The sequence below is a fragment of the Melospiza melodia genome, chromosome 2 (assembly GCF_035770615.1).
Source record: "Melospiza melodia melodia isolate bMelMel2 chromosome 2, bMelMel2.pri, whole genome shotgun sequence".
Taxonomy (NCBI): Eukaryota; Metazoa; Chordata; class Aves; order Passeriformes; family Passerellidae; genus Melospiza; species Melospiza melodia.
Genome location: NC_086195.1, coordinates 126,609,911 through 126,630,471, shown reverse-complemented (window position 1 = coordinate 126,630,471; position 20,561 = coordinate 126,609,911). Strand labels below are relative to the sequence as shown.

General features: G+C 48.4%; 1 long non-coding RNA gene across 1 annotated transcript in view; it reads left to right on the top strand.

Moving 5' to 3' along the window:
* LOC134415244 (uncharacterized) overlaps positions 1 to 19,912 on the top strand; it is a 31,976-nt gene extending 12,064 nt beyond the window's left edge. The window contains exon 2 of the long non-coding RNA XR_010026977.1: positions 16,690 to 19,912. This is a non-coding gene — a long non-coding RNA (uncharacterized LOC134415244). The remainder of the gene's footprint in view (positions 1 to 16,689) is intronic.
* Positions 19,913 to 20,561: the final 649 nt, after the last annotated feature.

Sequence of the window (20,561 nt, the reverse complement as noted above, 5' to 3'; positions counted from 1 at the left end):
AAATGCTCAGCGACCAAAGAGTGCATACAGAAAGCAGGAACCTGTGGGAAACTTTGTGCGGTGTTGATCACCTCCAGCCAAACACAGTCTTAGATGACATTTTAAAAATAGCTGTACCTTTAGGTATGCAGATTAAGCTGATACCTGTTGAACTATTTCTTGTTGTCCTTCATGTGCATATACTCGGAAATATCTGTACACACCACAGATAGCATCGTGACCAAGAGAAGTGTGTGTGTGTGTGTGTGTGTATGTGTGTGTGCGTGTGTGTGTGACATGTGCACATGCAGACACATACACGTCTGATGCACCCTTGTTACGTGCCTTTTTCTTTAAGGGTCGTAGCTACTGAAAATCACATTTAATGACAATGTAGAATAGAAAAATCCCAGCGAGACGATCCTGTGTCGCTGACCACGACTGATGGAACAGAATTGGAGCGGTCAAGGGAGAAAAGCAAACAAATATCTGTTCATTTGGGTCCAAACAGCAGAAATACTGTGGGGAAGTGCTTTTTTTAAAAAGAAAAAAAAATTATAGCTCTCTAAATTAGCTTCTTTTAATGAGTTTTCCCTCCTACCATCACAATTTAGCGGCTCAATGGCGTTATGCCTAGAATAATAGGAATACCTGCACTTTCAACACAAGGGGATTAAAGAGACCCAATGTCGGCTATATTTAAATAAACTTCAAACACCCTTAGCCCGTCTTTCAATGTAATGCAATTCGCTCTGCAAATGTCCAAACCCCCCCCCCAAAAAAAACAAAACAAAAAAGAAAACCTTCACAAAAACCCAAAACAAACAAAAGAAAAAGAAAACAAAAAAGCCGAGCAACGAAAAATAAAACAAAACAAAACAACAAAAAAAAAACATCTCTGCGAAATACCAAAAAACTACCTACCCATCCCACCCCCACTGAGACACCATCGGGGTGTCAAGAACTTTTTTGCTGTTCGTGGTCTATTGGTTGGTTTGGCAGCTCGGTTTAATTTGAGTTAAACTTACGTTTGGGTATTTAAACAAAACAACTTTCCTAGGCAGATGAGTTGGGGTTAGGTACAGTAACGTAATTATATCTCCGGGCTTTTTGCTATGAGAGTTATCTATAAGAGAATAATTGAATATGCAAAACTAAGAATAGGTTTAAGCGATTTATGGTTTAAGTACATTACATCTAAAATTGTATGAAATGTTCCTCCTATAACATGATTGACAGACCTATTAAAACCACGTATGTGGAAGAATTAAAGCAAAAAGTCATCTCGTTTTCAGTGAAAGGAAGGAAAATCCAGGGAGTGAGGCGAATGGGAGCGGGGCCGAGGTGCCCTCTCGGCTGCGGGTGGAGCGCGGGGAGCTTGGGGTCACGGCCCCCTGGCCAGAGCCCACGCCGCGGTCCCGCTCCCTTGTCCCCGGCAGGGGACGGCGGCAGAGGGGCCAGGAGGACAGGAGGCACTCAGAGATAACAGGTTTGATCCGCTCCGAACTTCCAGCCAAAACCCAAACTTGGCCTGAACTCCGCAGCTCTTTTCCCGACGGTTCTGCTGGTTTAGAAAACATTTTGCCCCCTCCTTGCCCTGCACCGTGCGCGGCTCAGTGAGCTCGTAGGAGTGGCGTCGGGCCCCGGGGAAAAGCCGTTCCCTCCAGTTCCACTCCCCCGCGCCCTCAACCGGAGTCACACCGCAACGAGCCCCGGGGGGGAGCATCGCTGGGACGGCTCCGAGCCTCTGCGAGCCGCGGAGCGCGGGAGGAGGGCACACGAAATTGTCCAGGAAGACAAAAAGAGGGACGATTCCAGAAATCAGAGCCAAGGCGCCCGTAGGGCCACAGCGGGACAAGAAGCTCCGCGAAATGCTCCTTGGTAGGGCGGGGTGGGGGGTGGGGAGGACCCTCCCTCCCAGCTGCGCCACATGCAGGCGACATCAGGCCGGGTCACCTGAACGTCTGACGCGGTTACAGCATTTTATTATTACGTGTAAACTGCCACTGAAGGAAAAAAAATATTTGTATAAAAGAAAAAAAGCACCGCAGCATCGCACAGACACGCTCCCCCGCCGAAAACCAAACCAAAAGGCTGATCTAAGCATTGTTGTAAAGTAAAACGGAGCTAAAAGACGCGAACTGGCAGGTGTCCGTGGGTTTGATGGGTTATCCGGACGGGATGCTCTCCCGGGCCTGGCGCCGACGCTGTCCCACGCCCCACGATTTCCCCGCCTTTCCCGGGCACTCACCGACTCCCCCGAGCCCTTTTGTGCCCCTCCCTCCCCCTTCCCGCACACTTTCTGCCAGCTCGCCCCAGTAATCTCCAGATCTCCCCTTCCCTCCTACACTCAGCATCACGTCGGGAGCGCCGGGACGGGGCCGTCCCGTGGGGACAGACAGCGTCCCTGTGTCCGTGTGTCCGTGTGTCCGTGTGTCCGTGTGTCCCTGTGTCCCTGTGTCCGTGTGTCCCTGTGTCCGTGTGTCCGTGTGTCCGTGTGTCCCTGTGTCCCTGTGTCCCTGTGTCCGTGTGTCCGTGTGTCCCTGTGTCCCTGTGTCCGTGTGTCCGTGTGTCCGTGTGTCCGTGTGTCCCTGTGTCCCTGTGTCCCTGTGTCCGTGTGTCCGTGTGTCCCTGTGTCCCTGTGTCCGTGTGTCCGTGTGTCCGTGTGTCCCTGTGTCCCTGTGTCCCTGTGTCCGTGTGTCCGTGTGTCCCTGTGTCCCTGTGTCCGTGTGTCCGTGTGTCCGTGTGTCCCTGTGTCCGTGTGTCCGTGTGTCCCTGTGTCCCTGTGTCCGTGTGTCCGTGTGTCCGTGTGTCCGTGTCAGTGTGCAGAGGGCTGATCTTGCAGGGAGGGCCCTCCTTGCTCCCGGAGCCGCGGAGCAGCGGGCCTGGGGGGTGGATGTTGTTCATGGGGTGCGAGTGGGTCCCTGCGAGCCCTGGGCAGCGAGGAGCCCCCGCTGCCGCCAGAGGGGCTGCAGATGAATGATGCCGGAGGGAAACGGGGGTGGCAGGAGGGGAGAGGGGTGAGAGAAAGGGAGGGAGAGCGTGGGGAGGAGGAGGGGGAGCGGTGTTTGGAGAGCGAGGGATTAGCGAGGAGAGTCCTGACCCCGAGATCAACGGCCAGTCAAACCCGTTTACAATCACCGGCGGAAAACCGACGGCTCCCGCCGCAAGCCAGAGGCCGGCCGGGCAGCCAGCGGGGCCAGACCCCCCCTTGGAGCGAGTGGGGTCTGTGGGGGAGGGCCCGGCCTGCTGAGGGAGAAGGGAGACGCCACAGTCGGGAAGGATGGAGAGGAGCGGTGCCAGCGGGAGGCCGGAAGGCTGCCCGGGGGCGGTGGGGGGAATGCTGCGGGGCGCCCCGACTCCCGACAGCAGCCTTCGGGTCCCTCATGGTCGAGCGGGGCAAGAAGGGAAGGAGGGAGAGTTCCAGGCGTGAGGGGCGGGGCGGGTCGAGATATCTGGGCAAAACAAGCGCATTGCTGTCAGCGGGGAAGGCCGCTCTTGAACTCCGCACGGGACCCTCCCGGGCTGGGCGGCACCAAAGCCCGGCTCCAGTCATGCGTGCACCGGCGGGCGGGCGCCCTCCCGGACCGCGAGCCATCTGCTACCGGGGGCGGGGGACAGGGCCCCCGATGGCCGCCGAGCGGGGCCAGCGCTGGGCGCCCCGGCTGCCGGTGCGCGCCCCGCGGGGAAGCGGCGCCGCCGCTCCGCCGTGCCGCGCACAGCCCACGCACACAGACACTGCACGGGGCGGGCCGACGGCACCAGCTATCTTCCTTTTTTTGGTGGTGGTGGGGGGGGGGGGGTAGTGGAGAGTGAAGTAAGCTGTCCCTCCACCTCACGGCATTTTGGCTCCTCCTCTACCAGAAAACTCAGCACCCCAAAAAGCGAGGTGGTTCGGCGCTACCCCACGAGCAGCACCGAGCGTCTCTGTGCACATCGGCCGAACCGAAGGGGCTATGAAGCCAATGGCCTGGCCCGGTTCGGAGCCATCCCTTGTGAAAATGCAGAGTGAAAGCCCAGGCACCTGCGGCCACGCGTGGCCCCGCTCTGCAAAAGGCGGCGCCGTCGCGCCCCGCTGCCCCTCCGTGCCCCCAGCGCCTCGGGACTCCCGCAGCTCCGCAGAGCGCTGGCGCCCGGGACAGCCAGGCTGGGACAGGAGGGGACCGGCCAAGACCAAGCGGCTCTCCCTCTGTTTGTTCTGAGGTTAGGCATGGATGCTGCTTTCCGTGGGGAAACTGAAGTCTGAGGCAGGAGGTTTCACACGGCCGAGGCGGAGAGGAGTCAGACAGCCAAGCTTGGCTGAAAAGTCACTTCTGAAGAGGCAAGGCCAAAAGAAAGAGTAGGCAAAACAGAAAACGAGGCAGGACATGGTCTTGCAGAGCTCCGAGCCGGGAGGCTGGTGCGAACCGAGTATCTGCAGCCAGGGGCGTGGGGCAGCGGCGGGAGCGGACCCGGTGCCCGGGGGTAGGAGGGATAACAGATTGTGGGTGCGGAGCGGGCAGGGCCTTGCCTACCTGCCGGCCTGCCTGCTGGCTCCAGCCCCGCCGTGCCTCTGCTCAATAGTGTCAGGAAAAGCTGGAACACTAGGGCGGCCCCGAGCAGCGGGACAGCTGGCAGAGGAGCTGGGGAACCTGGTGTGCAGGTACAGATGTAACGGGAGGCTTTCTTTAGAGGCTGAAGCGAAAGCCCATTGACTTTTGCATGCACTGAACCACTCTGCTGTTGGAGGAAACTTTGCAAAAGTAAAGATATTAACAAACTAAATTTTGGAGGATCTTTGGTGTAACAGCAGTGTGATATATGGGGCCCACTCCTGTAACTGCATGGCCAAAATGCTAGCAGGAAACCTGGAAGTCCTTCCCAGTCTTTATGTCTAAAACCAGGACACACCTGGAGATGCCTCTGCAGGATAGGCTAGAGATTGGTAGCTGACTGAACCACACCGCGGTGTGTGCCGTCAAAAAGTCTGGAAGTTCTAAAGTGAAAACCCCATCCCTTAACATGTCCGGAGCTTGTGGTGAGTGAGGGGCAGCCCCCAAGGTAAAACACACTGGTCCCTGGCTTTGGGGTGGAAGCAGCGGCGCTTTGTGACAAAGGACACACACCCCACCCCCAATTTACAAAGCCTTGGGTGCCCCCGCGCACTTTCATGCCTATCTCTCCTAGATGGTGTATTTCTCTGGAGGGAGGAGCCTTCCGAAGGGTCTCGTTTCAAGAAAGTCATTCAAATGCTTTAGCACGGCCTGTCAGGACGGGTTTGGGGGTAATATGCTTCATGCTCGGTAAAATCCCATTGTCCACGCTTTCAGCCCGGACACCTCTCATTGATTTGGAGAAGACGTGTGCCACGGTTAGCTGCGGCTCTCAGATAGAGGGACTGTCCCTCAGAAACCTTAAAAAAAATAAAATGAAGGACAATAAAACCGAGGAGAAGCAGGAGAGCATCTGTCCGTGGTCAAACAATTGGGCAAGTGCTAGAGGGTGAGCTGAGATCCGAGTGGGAAAACGCGGCTTTAGCCCGGGGCAGAGCAGCGTGGGCTGAGGAAGTGCGACCGACACGGGGGGGAAGGACCGGAGTCTGCAAAGTGTGCATTTAGGGGAAGAATAGCTTTCACCGGGAGGAGGTGAAATATAGTTTACCAAGGCGTAAAACTCCATAGCAACTAGGAACTAGTGGTGAACAAAGGCACCATACATCCAAGGAGGGGGGTGAAGTTGCAGGAGGGGTGCAGAGGGAGTAGGGAGAAGTCTATTTCCTACCCAAAAATTGTCTCGCACAGATTTCAGAAGGGTTTGTTTTGATGTGATGGTTTTTGTTGGTTTTGTTTTTTTTTTTTTTTTGTTTTTTTTTTTTTTTTTAAATCTCTCCAATGCAGAAAAAGTCCATAGGAAGATTGTCCTGCTAAAACCACTGGTGAGTGGATAGTTCAATCCTAATCAGATTAGAAGAATGAATGGCTGTTCAGTTTTGGAGCTACAAACACAAGTAGCCCAAGGCCAGGAAAGATCTAAAACCCCAAGCACGGGAGTTCAAAACGAAGTATAGGCACGAAAACACAATTCCCACCTGGTGAGGAAAAGTCTGAAACCATCTACAGTGCTTCCGAGTTACATACACCTCAAAGGTCGTCTCTCCTTCTTTCCTTGCTCGCTGGGTATCTTTATCTTTTGGGAAAATCTTGAGTAATTCCTTGAACACGTGATCAGATTAACGTTCCGTATTACCTTTTATTTTACCTGTAGGTAGCAGAAGAGAGAAAGAGGGCTTGCTTTTGTTAAGGGCTTGTTGGTTTGGTTTTTTAAATTATCTGTGCCTTCGCGCATTATCAGTCTTACCTTCCCCTAAATGGCTTTTCAGTCACAGGGCAGGTGAAACCTTCATGATTTGTCATGGTCACCCTCCCTCCCCGATGACAGATTGTAGGAAATAATGCAAACCCCAAGATGTTGTGCAGTCGAGTCACTGTGAACACGTGCATTTTCTACCTTGAAGAACCATAAAAAGGAAAACTAAGTGGAAAACGTCTTTTAAAATACACAGTTGTAGGTGAGCTCAAGCCTACCTGTGTTAGGACAGAGTACGAATAAGGGAAGCATGGAGTTTAGCCTAAAAAAACTCCTCCGCAGGGTTTTGGACAGCCATAAGAGTGAAGAGGGATACGGACATGGATTGCGTTCTCCAAACGGGAAATTTCTGTGCTCTCGTGCCAAATAATTACTCACGTGTCTTATGGAACAGTCGAGAACGAGATAATGAGAGTAGAACATGCATTTCTCCATCCAGAAGTGCTTCCTCCGTTCTTCTTCCTCTCAGTTTCTAACTTTCTAGCAAGGTTGAGGAAGTTTCTGCTATGCCTCCAACCAAAATGTCCCTTTAGCAGACTAAGTTTGGGTGACAACAAATAATCTCCTATTTGTTTTGTTTTAACTAAGCAGATGCAGGGAAAAGTTCTGCCTGATTTTCCCAAATATAGCAGCACCTCAGTTTTAGGGGTCACAGACCAAAACTGACTAGATAAGTGGGACAAGCTGATCATGATGAATGTGCCATAAATCCACACATTTAAGAACAGGAAAGCAATGAAGTGGCGTTATTGCAAAAGGCATCCTTGCGTGACCAAAGGAGCCCAGTTCTGTACAATTTGGTAGAAGCATGCTATGTAGCTTTGCTGTTCAGTGGGTAGTTTCAGGTAGATAAACTGGATGTGTCTGTGCGTCTCAGGCATGTTTTATATGTTTCATAATGTCTAAACGATGTGTTCATGTTTTCATGGTTAAGTGTTCCTATTTAGACGTCTGGATTTATCATCTGTCTTAGGGGAGCCTTAGATGTTCAGTAAGAGAAAATACTGCGTTTGAAAGGTAAGCCTATTGAAAGTGGACGAACTCGGAGCCCGTTGTTTAAAACACGGTCTCCGCTCCTCGGGGTATTCTTGTTGATCTCCTTTAACAAGGAGACAGATTAAAAAAGAAGAAATCTGTAATAAAAATTGTGTCTGCTTCACAAATATATGCAATGACGTCATGTCCTTGGGAGCATCCCATCATAGTTTCCGGAGGTTTGCTGCAGAATGCAGCTTACACGGGGAGCTTACATGGCTGCACACCAGGTCCAGGTACCGTCGAACCGAGGTGTCACACCTGCTAGTTTTATTGTAACATCCTCATTGCCTAACAGGAAGAGGACTCGCTACAGGCATGAAATTTGAGTGGAAGTATGAAGAAAATCAGAGCTAAAATTCACAGAGGATCGTGTTTGTCTTTTGTGGTACACAGCATAATAATTTCTAAAAAATGAAAAACGGGCAGAAAAAGTATTAACGAAGCTCAGTTTCTATTCTGTGAAAGAGTTGGACAACATCTGGAACAGAGCTCTTTCCCTCAATGAGCATCAAATAGTAAGCGCAGCCGCAAAACCCTTGAAAGGGAAACTTCGGCATTCCCTCCGCCGGTGCGCACGCCTCGCTCAGCGAGAGCACCAGGCTTGCAGGGATTTCCAGAGTCTCTGGAGACGGCAAACGGAACTCTGAAATGCTAATTTCAACAACACTCTGAGAGTTTGCGGTGGAAGACGTCTGCCTTTTCCCTACGAGCAGGGAGAGAAAGATCGTACGGAAAGGAGGGTCGGAGGCAGCTGCAGCAGAGCTTCCTGTCGCTCTGCCTCCAGCCAAAGGGGCTGCAGATCTAAACCGGGCTGGATTTTAGCCCGTTACTGCCAAAATCCCCCCGATTAGACAAGCCAGTTGCCAAAAGTCATTTAATGAAGGCCAGGACCCGCTATCCCCGCACATCCCCCCTCACCCCACCCCGGTAGCACCGCTCAGTTTGTTACAGAAGGCGGAGAGAGCGGTCCCGCGGGCCGGGGGGCACCGGGGCTGAGCGGCTCGGGGCTCCCCGGGCCCGCATTCCCGTGGGCAGCGGCGTTCCCCGTTCCTGCGGGGGCAGGCGGGCTGTGGGACGGCGGGAGGCGGGGGGTGGCAGCCGGGATGCGAGCGGGGAGCCCCAGGTCCCCGGGGAGCGGCTCCGGGCCGGGCTGCGGCGTTGCCGGGGAGATAAACGCCTCCTGTCCCTGCAGAGGGGACGCGGGACAAAGGCTCACCTGACTCGGGAACCCGCGGGCCCCGGGCTGCGAGGGCTCCGCTCTGCGCTCCCCGAGCGGGACAGGCGGGACTGGCCCAGGTGAAATTTAGCGGGGGACCCGGGCGTTCCCTGTCCAGAGAGCCCGGGAGCGTCTCATGGGCCGGCACCGACTGCGGGGACAGCCCCAGAGCCGGGCTTGTCCCCGAGCTGTCGCGCTGCACATCCTTGCTCCACTCCCTATGCCCTTCATTTTTGTCCGCTAGTGACCAAATGGCAACTTCTATGACTTTTGTCATAGACTCTGTCTGCTCGCCTGCCTTCCTTCCCTAACGATGTGTTTCAGGTCATTTTGTGGGAAGTCAGCTACTTATGGGAATTTGAAAAAGCGTGACTGCCCTTAGAAATAGTTTTAGGAAACCTGTGAAAATGTTCAGCTTGGTACTGCAGTGTTTTTGCCCCTCCACAAAACACAAAATACAAAATACAAACCAATTTAAAGGAATACCTCAGAGGGGAGGAGAAATATATCCACAGTCATTCAGCAGTAAAACAAAAAGTCAGAAAATTTTCTCCTCTGAAACGAGTAGTCACAGAAGAAATATCTTTTCAGATATCAAAGAAGAGATAGTTTAAAGAGTGTTCCTAATGGAAGGGCCTTTGTATTTTCTGCTCTGACAGCGGGGTTCTGTATTTTGCAGAGTATCCTCGTACCACCAACACAGGAAAAATACCATTCGAGAAGCCAGGAGTGCTGACACACAATTCAAGAGTGAATTTCTTAAAGAACAGTTTACCTCCACCTGACAATAAGGTGCTAACAGAAACAACATTTTGAATTTTGCCACTGTACAGAATACTTTCTGAACTTGTAAATATAAATAAACTCAACAAATATTATTCTCATTTTGGAATCTTTACAACACAATTACTGCAGACTGCTAAGATCACTCCACTGACCCTCAACCATACTACACAGATACTGCCAAACTGAATTCCCTTACTGTTTCTCAGAGCCAACACTTGTTTAAAAGGGGAATGCAGAGTCACTAATTTAAATGTTAGCTTTCGAGAAAAAAATAAAAGAAAAAAGAAATGAGAGAGAAAGGGGAAGCGAGGAAAATGGTGGTAAGCTGTCTTTTAAAATTAAATAAATTTGAGAAGTCTGTAGGAAAATGGCCTAAGGGTGACTAGACTAGTGTTGTCTCTTCTTCAGCCTACAAGTCTTCTGCAGGTTATTTTTCTCCAGCATAAATGTAATTTAATAGCCGAGATGGATATTGTTTCACTTTCAGTTATCTGCTCTATACTCCGGTCTCATTCTACATTAGATGATTACCTTACTGTCCTATATGCACAATTTAAAGGGAATTACCTATTACTTCAATTATTTGTTTCTTATCAACTGATGTTACACTACAAGGATTTGCATTGAAAGGACACAAAGAAAGAGCAAGTCATGGCACATTGCCAAATAAAAGAGTAATGTTCTGGTGAATTTAGCCCAAATAATTTACTGCTATATAAAAGTGGAAAAGTGGAAGGTGAACCCTTTGACCAATAAATCTCTTCTGCATGTGAAACCCTTATCTTGTCCCCTCCAATATATTCCACACTAGGAAGCCATCATCATTGGCTCTGGTTTGTTATTTGTAAACCTTGATCTTCTGCACTCGGTGTCCTAAATATGGATAATTAGCATCAGTTTATCACGCCTCTGCATATTTTCTCTTCTCTCCAAACATGCATGCTTCTATTGGCTGCCATTCTGTCACAGAAGATTATGGAGACAGATTGCAGAGAATGAATGTGCTAAACGAGATTAGGAAGGAATAGAAATAGCAACTTGGCCAATAAATTCCTCGTGAGAGCCTTATCATACAATTACACGTTGACTTGTTTCACACTCTCCCAGCCTCTTAATCCAACGCCCCCACCAAGAATAAAATTTCACTAATTTCTGAATTACTGCATATCCTCATGACTTGTCACTGAGAATGGTTGGAAGGAGCAACACGGTCGAAAATAGCACATCAAACTTCCAAAAAGAAAAGAAACTTTACAGACAGAAAGAGATGTGGCTTTAAACCGCTTGTGGCCGCGTGTAGAAGTTTTTGTGCAGCAGCAGTTCCAAGGGTCAGGACCTCAACATCAAGACATGGTCCTGTGTGCTTTTGCTACCTAACTCTTTACATCAGAGGTTACCTTATCCTTAGAGAGACTTGGGAGCCAGAATACAGAGGGTTGATGCTGCTAAACTATTCACCCACTGTGCAAGAGACTGTCCAATGAGCCCTACAAACTCGTCAGAAAGCAATGGCAAAAACACCTACTGCTGTCATCAGTTTCTGGGACATTCCGGAAAATTGCGGTAATGGAGAAGACGCCAAAAGCATGACAGCAAAGCGAGACAGAATCCTGCTGAACTCGCAAGAAACATCTACCAGCTCTAGTGGAGCTAGTTCTGCCCCTTCTGCCACGGCTATTTTAATGTGGATGACAAGAAAACATGATTTCCATGACGTAATTCAGAGGCATGGCTAAAATCTTCAGGAGACATCATCTCTGGAAATGTTGGAAGTCTCAATTTCCCCCCTTTTGCTAGCCCAAGAGGAGGGCTTGCAAAAAATATTAACGTTGTCATAATGTTGTTTTCATTGTTTTAGATACATGTAGAAGAGGAAGCACATAAATGGAATTAAAAGTCCCAAGACCAGAAGACAAAGCCTTGCTCTGCTGATCTATACTCATAGACTTGATGTCACAGTGCACTTATCTTACACTTTCAGATTTAAGAACATTTCACAGAGTTTATTACAGTGACAGAACTTGCTTTAGAAAGGAATGGGTTTCTATAACTCGAGTAATTTTTTCCCCTAATAAATGTGAATCTTCAGCCCCATACAGAACCCAGATGAAAGGTATCATGAAGTTGTGCTACGTATTCCCGGGCTGTTTAGCGTCGCTCCTGCCTGTGCAATTAGATGGTGGGAGTAGGAGTGAAGGAATACATGTTGCAAGTGTTAAGGATGTTAAAAATGAAGGGATTGCCTCAAGTGGGACCTTTCCTGAACGCTCTTCCCCAGTAGGGAAGTGATCCGGGCTGCAGTGGAGAATCTCCTCTTCCCCAAGGGTGGCCCATGGGGTGGTCGTGAGCCTTGGGCATGGCAAACCCGTCCTGCGAGTGCCCCAGAGCCTTGAAAACTCCTCTTGAGTTATTCTGAAGCGGGTTTAGTGATGGTGGCGTTGGTGATTTTTTTTTTAACCTGCTCGTTATTTCCTTTTTCTCTCCTCCGGAGTTTTGTTTGGTACTAAATCCCTCCAGATGGAAAATCAGACTGCAGATGAGAGTCACACTCATGCAGAGTCTCAAAACCACACGGGTGCAGAAAAGACTGAGACGAGAATAGCGTGACCCTGTGGGATAGCAAAACAGACTGCTACCTGTTTGCTGTCATGAGAACTTCTGCAGTCACATAAAATATTAATAACTCTCCCTATCTCCTTTTTAATGTTATAGCCATAGGCTTGCATACATATTCATATGCACGTATATCTATACACACACACATACACACACACACACACATATATACACATTTATATATGTTTGTGTGTGTATATATATATATATATATATATATATATATATATATATATGTACACACACATCATCCGAATGAATTGGTTAGCATCGGGCAGAGAGGCGTTTGCCATTAATCTGGGAACAAACCGCTAACCTCGGTGACTGGTATTTTAGCTTTTCTTTTCTCGCTTCTCTCAGTGTGGGGAGAGCAGTAAAGCTTGTGTGGACTGATTGTGAGGGGCTCTGCTGGAATTTGGCAGGCCAGGGGCTTGGAGAGAAGCCCCATGCTGACTCCTATTCAGCGGGCCAGTTTTCTGCGAGCTTTGGAAGTTTCACTCAGCCGTGCACTCAATGGCTTCACAAAGCTGATTACAAGCTTCAGCGCATTCCTGAAGGAGCCAAAAGCGACGCAGGTGCAAACGAGCCGAGGGAGCCCCTTATCCCGGTGACAGAATGGGACAAGCTGGGAAAGGCTTGGACCACACAAATCCAAGGCTCACCAGGCAGCAGCAAGCCTGCCTTGGGAACCGGGGATCATTATCCGCTCCATTCAGCGGGGACCCAGCGGCGGCAGCGGCACGTCCCAGGGCTGGGGACGGGCTTTCCGTCCCGGGTGGGAGCAGAGCCCTTTCACCTGGCGTCCCCTCTCCTCTCCTCTCCCTTCGCGGCTGCCTCGGGCACGAACCCGAGGCGCCCCTGCTCCCCCGAAATGATTTGTATCCCAGCATCTGTTGGGCTTCAGCCTGCCGCCTGAAGCACCTTGCCGTTTTCTCCCCCGTTGCCCCATGCCACACGAAAAGCCTCCCTCCTGCTCCTCTCCCCTTCCCCAGATGAACACGGGGCTCAGGGTCTGTCTGGAAGCCCAGCACAGAAAACGCACTGATCCGAAATGGCAGGTTTCCTCCCAGCAGAAGTTCTCTAACAAACACCCTATTTTGAAGACTGCCTTTAATTCCAGAGAGAAGCCAGCCGGGAGTGCACCCTCCTCCCCTCCCAATTACTCGAGCCACCCGATTCCCACAGAAACCTCCCGCAACACAAACGCCTGGTGAATGCTTTCTGACTCGGTGAAAGCAGCCCACGGTCCCTGCCCTTCCTGCCTCCCCGGCGAGCGAGGGGGTGGCGAGGAGTCGAGGGGGGTCTTGGTGCCGGAGAGGGTGAAGCGTGATTACTTTTAATTAGGGGTTCTCGGAAGGAGTTCCTCTCGCCTCCGCTCCCTCGCCCCCTTGCCTCGCTCTCAGCCCTTCCCCTCCAGCCGAGAGAAGAAGCTGCACTTTACTTCCCTGAAAAATTAATTACGGCCCTTCCCCGCTATCAATTACGGAGGAATCAGCCTTTCCTAGGGAGAGGAGAAATAATCAAAAGGCTTTTCAGTCTTGCTGGGGGGGGGACGACCTCGGACCGCCGAGCACATAATGCGGCAAGGGGCTGCCGCGCTTCTGGCCGCTGGTTTCATATGCAAATGGCGAGCTGCCTCCAAGTTATCATTATGGTTTTATTTTTTTTTTCCCCTTAATGTTATTATTGTGTCGGGGTTTTAATAGCCACATGCTCTACCCTTCCCTTTCAGCGAGGTTTCCTTGGCGATCAGCCACGCCGCTTCTTCCCCGGGCGCGTTGCCCCCGCCCCAGCGCCTGCCCCACGTCCATGTTAATTTCGCCCTATGGAAATGAAAGCGGCCGGGCCGGGCAGCTGATATTAAAGCGATCCCCCGGCCCCGGGGCTCGCCCTCCCCGCTCCGCTCGGCGCCCGGCCGTGCCTCCGTCGGCAGGAGCGCGGCGTGCCGGTGCCGCGGCCCCCCCGGCCGGCCCGCCGCCCCTTTCACGCCGGGAGATGCTGGGCAGGCAGCGGTGCGTTTGCTTGTGCGGAGCGCACCGCCTGCAAGCGGTTGCCTTGGCAGAAAGGTGCAGCTTTCTGATGTTCTTTTGTCTGATAACTAATTCAAGTTAATGCGATCTTTATGTAAAGCTAACAGCGGATAATTGTCTATTTTCTCGCCAACAATCTCCATCACAATCACTTATCTGGAAACCTGCGGTTGTATTAATCGTTATATTCCCCGAGATAAGCGTCTCTCGAATTATCAGTAAACACTGGAGGGAAATTAAACAAACTCCAGAGCCACTTAAGTTTCCTCCGCAGCTTTTAGCCACCTTCTCGGGAGGAGGGGGAGCGGGGACCACGGCACCCCTCAAACCAACCTGGGACCGGAACACGACATGAAAGGGGGGTATGTAAAGCAGGGAAGAAGGGCCTGAAATTTTGGATAATTGTGAAGAGCCGAGTCCCGCTGAAGGCGGGTTCCCTTCGAGGTGCCGTGCGGCAGTCAGACACGCACCTTAACGCGCCGCTCGTCGGGCGGCGGTCGGTCCTTAGCGGCCCCTGGGACCTTGTTGGCAATTCTTGTAAATCATGTAATTAAGTGTATTAGTCTCTGCAGGGGAAAGACGAGCGGCTAGGAGAGAATACACCCAGAGATTAAGCAGGAGTCGCATCAGTCTTTAGGTCTGATACACGAGGAGAAGAGAGTTCTGCTGCCTTCCGAGAATCACCGTATTAGCACAATTATTGGCAATATTTATGCTAGAGAGTGAGCTGAACCCCAGGAGGGTAACGGAGAGTGCGAGAGAGCGAAACTACTGTGGGAATATGTTTTACTGCTCAGATCCCATCAGTTCCGTTAGGTGTAAAGAAATTATAGCAAATTGTGTTAGAAACCCCTCCAGGGAAAACATACTTGTACGACAAAGATTTTGTCTTTTTGAGATGAAGTCAAAACATCGGTGTCAGATGAAACTCATTTTAGGGGCGCTACCGTGTGTGTGTGTGTGTTTACTTGAGAGCCTGAGTATGGGGGGGGAAAGGAAAAATAAAAAGCGAAAAAGCAGCCGAAACCATGACATTTCAGTGGTGAATCTGTGCCAGCAGAGAGTTTGCAACTTGTTGGGGAAGAGCGAGGCGTCCCGCAGCCTGCCCTGGTGCCCGCCCGCGGCCCGGGCTGGGGCCGCCGTCCCGCCGCAGGGCTGGCTGCAGCGCTCGCCTCCTGCCCCACGGCTTTCCACCTCCAAAGGGCTCCATGAACATCAACTGAGCAATCCTAAACTGGCGTTTAGTTACGGAGCAGGCATCAAAGAATTTAAAAACTCGCCTCTATGATGAGCTTTATTTATATTCGACTTAAGATTTCTTTTTTTATTTTTGTAAGCAAACTTTTATTCACGAAGATTTCCAGTGGCATGGCTCGCGTCCTAGCCTGAGGAAGGTGAGATCTGGGATGAAAAAGACAAAAAAAAAAAAAAAAGCAAACTACCCGACCAAAAAAACAAAAGAGAAAAAAAAAATTTCCCCCAACACAACCAAACACAAACAAATCAAAACACCTCAGCGAAACACACAAACCTCCTATTATTTATTTGTGTGTCATGACGGCGCAGTAGTTCCAAATATGATCGTTTTCTTGAAAACAAAATTAACTGCTTAAATTCTTGAATTATTTCACTTGAGCTAAAAGTTCCCAGGGTAGCTTTTTCTTATGGCATTTGAGAATCATCCCACTTCATCTCTCACCTGAATCTTGTCATCTGTGCCATCTTGAAGTGATCTGTGAACAATGCTGGTCCCTTGGACAGCCCAAGCTGGTCAATCAGGCAGAACAGACTATGCAAATGGAATGGAAAGGCGAAGCGATGAAGAACAGTGGCCCCCATTGTCCTGGGCATTTCAAAGCGAAGCCCAGCTGCAGCAGGCGTTGCTGTCTCGGACCCTTGGTTGCTACTCTAATGTCATCATTGCAAAACATCACATTTTGAAAACACTACAGTCTGAATGCATGATCAGCCCTCCACAAAGATTTCACTTCGCCGTGACATCTTTCGAAGTCACCAAAAAAAAAAAAAAAAAAAAAAAAAATCGTGTGGAGGAAAAAAAAGCAAAAAAAGTACCACCACAACTGGGGACTGGGATCCCAGCCACGCTGGCCGCTCCCATCCCGCAATCCCGCTCCCTCCCCTCCCAACTGCGGTGCAGCTGACTCCTTTTGCAACCTTTTAGTGAACGCCTCGCCTTTCGTGTTGCTTTTAGCGTCGAATGGGGTGATGATTTAAGTTGCATTTAACTTATTTTCTGTCGGGTCTCTTTCAGGCACTCTAATGAGCTAACGCCGGGGAAACGTCTCTGTGAGCAGGCAGTGAAGTATTTATTCACAATCGCTTCCAAAACTTCAGATATTCGCGGCTTTAAAAGAGTCAGGCAATGTCTTTGCGAGTGATTAAACCAGCAGCTAAGCTGGGTATTTATGGGTCCGTTAGGAGTTTTTGTGAATACTCTGCTTCTCAATACACTCATGCAGTTGCCGCTCCTGAATATTGCTGCCAGCCCTGCTCCAGCTTCGCCTCCCGGCGCAGGTCCCAAAGTTAACTCTGCCATGAGAAACGAACTTTCAGTTCAGTAAAGCTGAGGGCTATTAGATGATTAATGTGCATTTTCAAGAGACTAAATCATTGCCCGTGTTTCACTTATTGTTTCTTTTCGTTTTCTTTTGTCTGTAGGTGACATTTGTGATCACCATGTGGTGAGCAGAGGAAACTCCCCTCTCTTCCACCCTCATGTCAGGAGCCTGTGCTCAAGGAGCAAAAGTCTGTGCCATCGATACCTAAAAACGCTGAGGGTTGTGTTTCCCCTTCCCAATCTCTTATCTCGAAGGAGTCAGTGAATCCAAAGCTGCTTCTCCAAGGATAGCCCTACTCCAGTGAGCCTACAGAGATGGATCCCGCCCAGCCCCTGACACTGCCCACGGCACAGACACAGCAGTCACACCTGAGAGTGGTCACCCTTCAGTGCCGACTGTTCAGTGCTCATGCAGGAGCAGAGAAGAAAGTTTCATTGGTCTGAGAGAGCTGGGATAAGAAACTCTTAAATGCATTCTTTGCAGGACCAAGAATAATTCAGTTCTTCTTTCCTACCCCTTAAACTGGCTCTTTCCCTTTAGCTTGGTTAATGCATTCTGTAGCAACATCACATAAATTACAAAGGAAGAAAAGGATGGAATTATTTTAGAACAAAATAATTATTCACTGTGATTTGTTTGGCTTCCCAAAATTAAAGTTGGCCTTTTCAGAATGCAGTGGTGGATAAGAAGAAAAAGATGAGAGTAACAAAACCAAAGAGAGATGGAAGTGAATGGGGAAAATAACCTAATGTGCAGGTAATGTTTCATCTTCTAGCTGGAAGATCTTTCCCCTCACCAGAGAGAATTTTCCAAGGATAACTACTATGTTAAAAGAAAGCCTGTTTTCAACTACATCAGTCCTGTGGTCAAATGAGTAATGCAAGAATTCAGACTGCTATCTGCCTCATACAGATATTTCAGTAGAGATGGTATGCTCTGTAAGCACCCTTCTCTGCCAGGTATTTGTTCACTTAGCACCTCAAAACTTTTCCTCTTAGACAACTGGATCCCCCCAAACCTATGTTCTAGGAAGTGTTGGACATGCTTCAGGTCTGGATAAGTCACTCACTGACCTGAACGCAGAAACCCAGAGGAAAAGCAATGTTTTGCAGCCAGTGCCTACACAGAGGACAGCAGGGGCCAAATGCCCTGTTCCTGTTAGTGAGGCATCTTCATCTTCATCTGGCTCTCTGCCAAAGCTCTTCCAGAAAAATCTTGTAAAGGAGGAACTCCAAAGAGGAGCAGCTTCTGGTCACACCTTCCATGTAGGTGCTGCCATGGGGCTATGTAGAGGCTGTGGCCACCACAATTCCCAGCTGATGGTGAGATGGATGATGTCCTCAGGGTGCAGACCAAGGGTGGGAAACAGGGGCCCACAAGGTCATGCCAACACTCTGGGCTCAGACATGCCCTTCTCTACAAGAGCCCTGTTCTAATCTCGTGCTACCAGCTGGACCTTACCCCTTCTCAGCAGCCAGGGTATCAGCCCAAAGGTGGGTTACCCACCTCCACTCAGGCTTTTTGTCCCTTCATGGAACCAAACCAGCTCCCATCACTCCAGCTTAATGACCTTGGCTCTGCTGGGAGGGAAATGGTCCCAGCTCTGCCCTTCAGGCAGGGTGCTCAGATAAGCAGGGACAAACTCCTTTCCCAGTGGCCCAACACTGGGCAGGGGAACTAATTGGAAACAAGATCAGCTCCTCCCTTGAGAAGCTGGAACTTCTGCCCCATCCGTGTACCAGCCCTAGTCCTGGTACATTCAGCCACAGAGATCTCTGCTCGTGCACCGACTGTATTTTTTCATGTTTATCATCATCCTGCCCAGTGTAATGCTACCTGGGACACACACACACTGGAGGGAGAAAACCATGTGTTCAGCAAATGGAGCATACAGAGTTTAGGTTTTGCTTTGTCTTATTTTTCTTATTCCAGTTTCAGTATAAAACTATATAGAAAAGATAGCCAAGCAACTCTCTGTCATGAAAAATCATCAAAACTCTGTGTTATGAGATTAAAAATTACTGGAGAGCAGAGATGCCAACAAGAACCCCTTTCTGCTGAAATACAAGTTCTTCTTTTCCTCCTTCTGTTTCATTTCACCTCATGGTCAGATAAGGAACAGAATTACTTTAAAATGTTTGCATTAACTATTTTTATTCAGGATTTGTTCTAGCCTTTCAAAGAATTATTTTACTGTAAGACATGTGTGAGTGATCTATAACTAATCACATTCCTCCAAAGCAGTAGAGAACTACAAGACATCCTGCAGTCCTCAAAATTTTACTGTTTTTATTGCCACAATAAAAATCGATGTAAAATACCTCTTCAAAATAGTATAAAAACCCACATGGAGTATTTTCAGTAAGATAGCACCTATTGCATTGCCACCTTAATTCAAAGAGAGTTTTGTAACAAAGTTGTACGATCAAAGCATATGTCTTCCCTGATAATTCATGAGCTGTAAGATTATCAGTTGAGTTGCCCATGGAAAAAGTACTACACCATGTATTGTATTACTTGATTAATTTTCTTTCAAATTTTACTTTAATTTTAACTTTGGCTAATTACTGCATTGTGATCTAAGTCAGCAATCTCAAATTAGCTATCAAGGTAACTTTTGAAGAAACTCTACAAATGCATGATAATGATGAAATTTAAGTTCCTGTCAGTTATTCTGTAATGTCTCCACCATGGAAAAGCAAATCTTCAGGCATTTTAATTCTATTTGCATATATAGCATTGTGGTTTTCCTACTTAATTTTTCAGAGTAGAATTCTGAACTATAAAAACAACACTAAAAACCTGTCTGGGGTATTTATTTATTTTATTTTCCTAAATTGAATTATACCTTTAATGAAAATGTGAAAGGAAATAGTTTTGGGGAGCAAATTGTCTGCTACTCAGATTTCTTTGGAAAAGCAACTTGTTTTGCAGGTACTGATGCAGACTGATAGAATTGTCCTCTGATTCTACTAAAACAGAGAAACACATTTCAGTGCAATTGATATCTATAGATTGAACTTGATTCTGGTCTCACATCTGCTTAAAATTCCAAATATCTTTTGCTCAAGCCTTGATCCAACCCTGAGTGATGTCACTGTGTAATGACTTCTGTGGGCTGTGGTTCAAGGGCTTTTACACCACCGTGCCTCTTGCCACTAGGCTGAGAAAGGTTATTTTTGCTACATCATTCTTTTCCTGTGAGACCAGATTAACTTGGAAAGAATTAGAAATGCTTGAACAGAAATGCTCAAGGTTACTTTTTATGGCAATACTTTTAACTTTTAATATTTCTTACAAATAAATGTAATTTGATAGCAACACAAATATTTGCATTTTCTGGTATATTTCCAGTCTTTTTATTTTTTTGGTGAATCTCAATTTTACCTGTATACACTCATTGCCTTATTTCTAGCAACACAGCATAGAAATTTTAATGTAAATAGCAGGTGAAAAATTAATCTATAATAAAATACAATGTATGACAAATTAATTGAACAAGGAAAAGATTTAAATAACAGTTATTCAATAAATGTCAGGAAAACAATCTCATATCTTCACTGATCAAGGCTTCTGTGTAACTTGGAAGAAAGTGATGAAGGAGGACTTTTTATGCACTAATAAACAGAGCTTGTTCCAGTTGTTAAGCACATAAATAGAAATACAGAAAATCTTACCAAAGAGGGTCATGAACAACGACAACTAAAAACTCAGATCTCGTTCTGTTTTGTACTGCAACATGTACAGGGGGAAAAGAAATGATTGTATTTTTTTGGTGATGACTCAGATTAGGTTGTATTAAACTTAGCTTTGACTCTGAGAGCTTCAAATAAGCGAGAACTTTGCTGCTCACTGTTAAATGTTGCTTTACTTACAGACTGGTAGAGTTCCTTTTAAGTATCTCCAGAAAAAGAGGTGCAAGAGAGAAATCAAAGTGGAAAAAGCAGTCAGAATGCTACAAATATAGTGCAG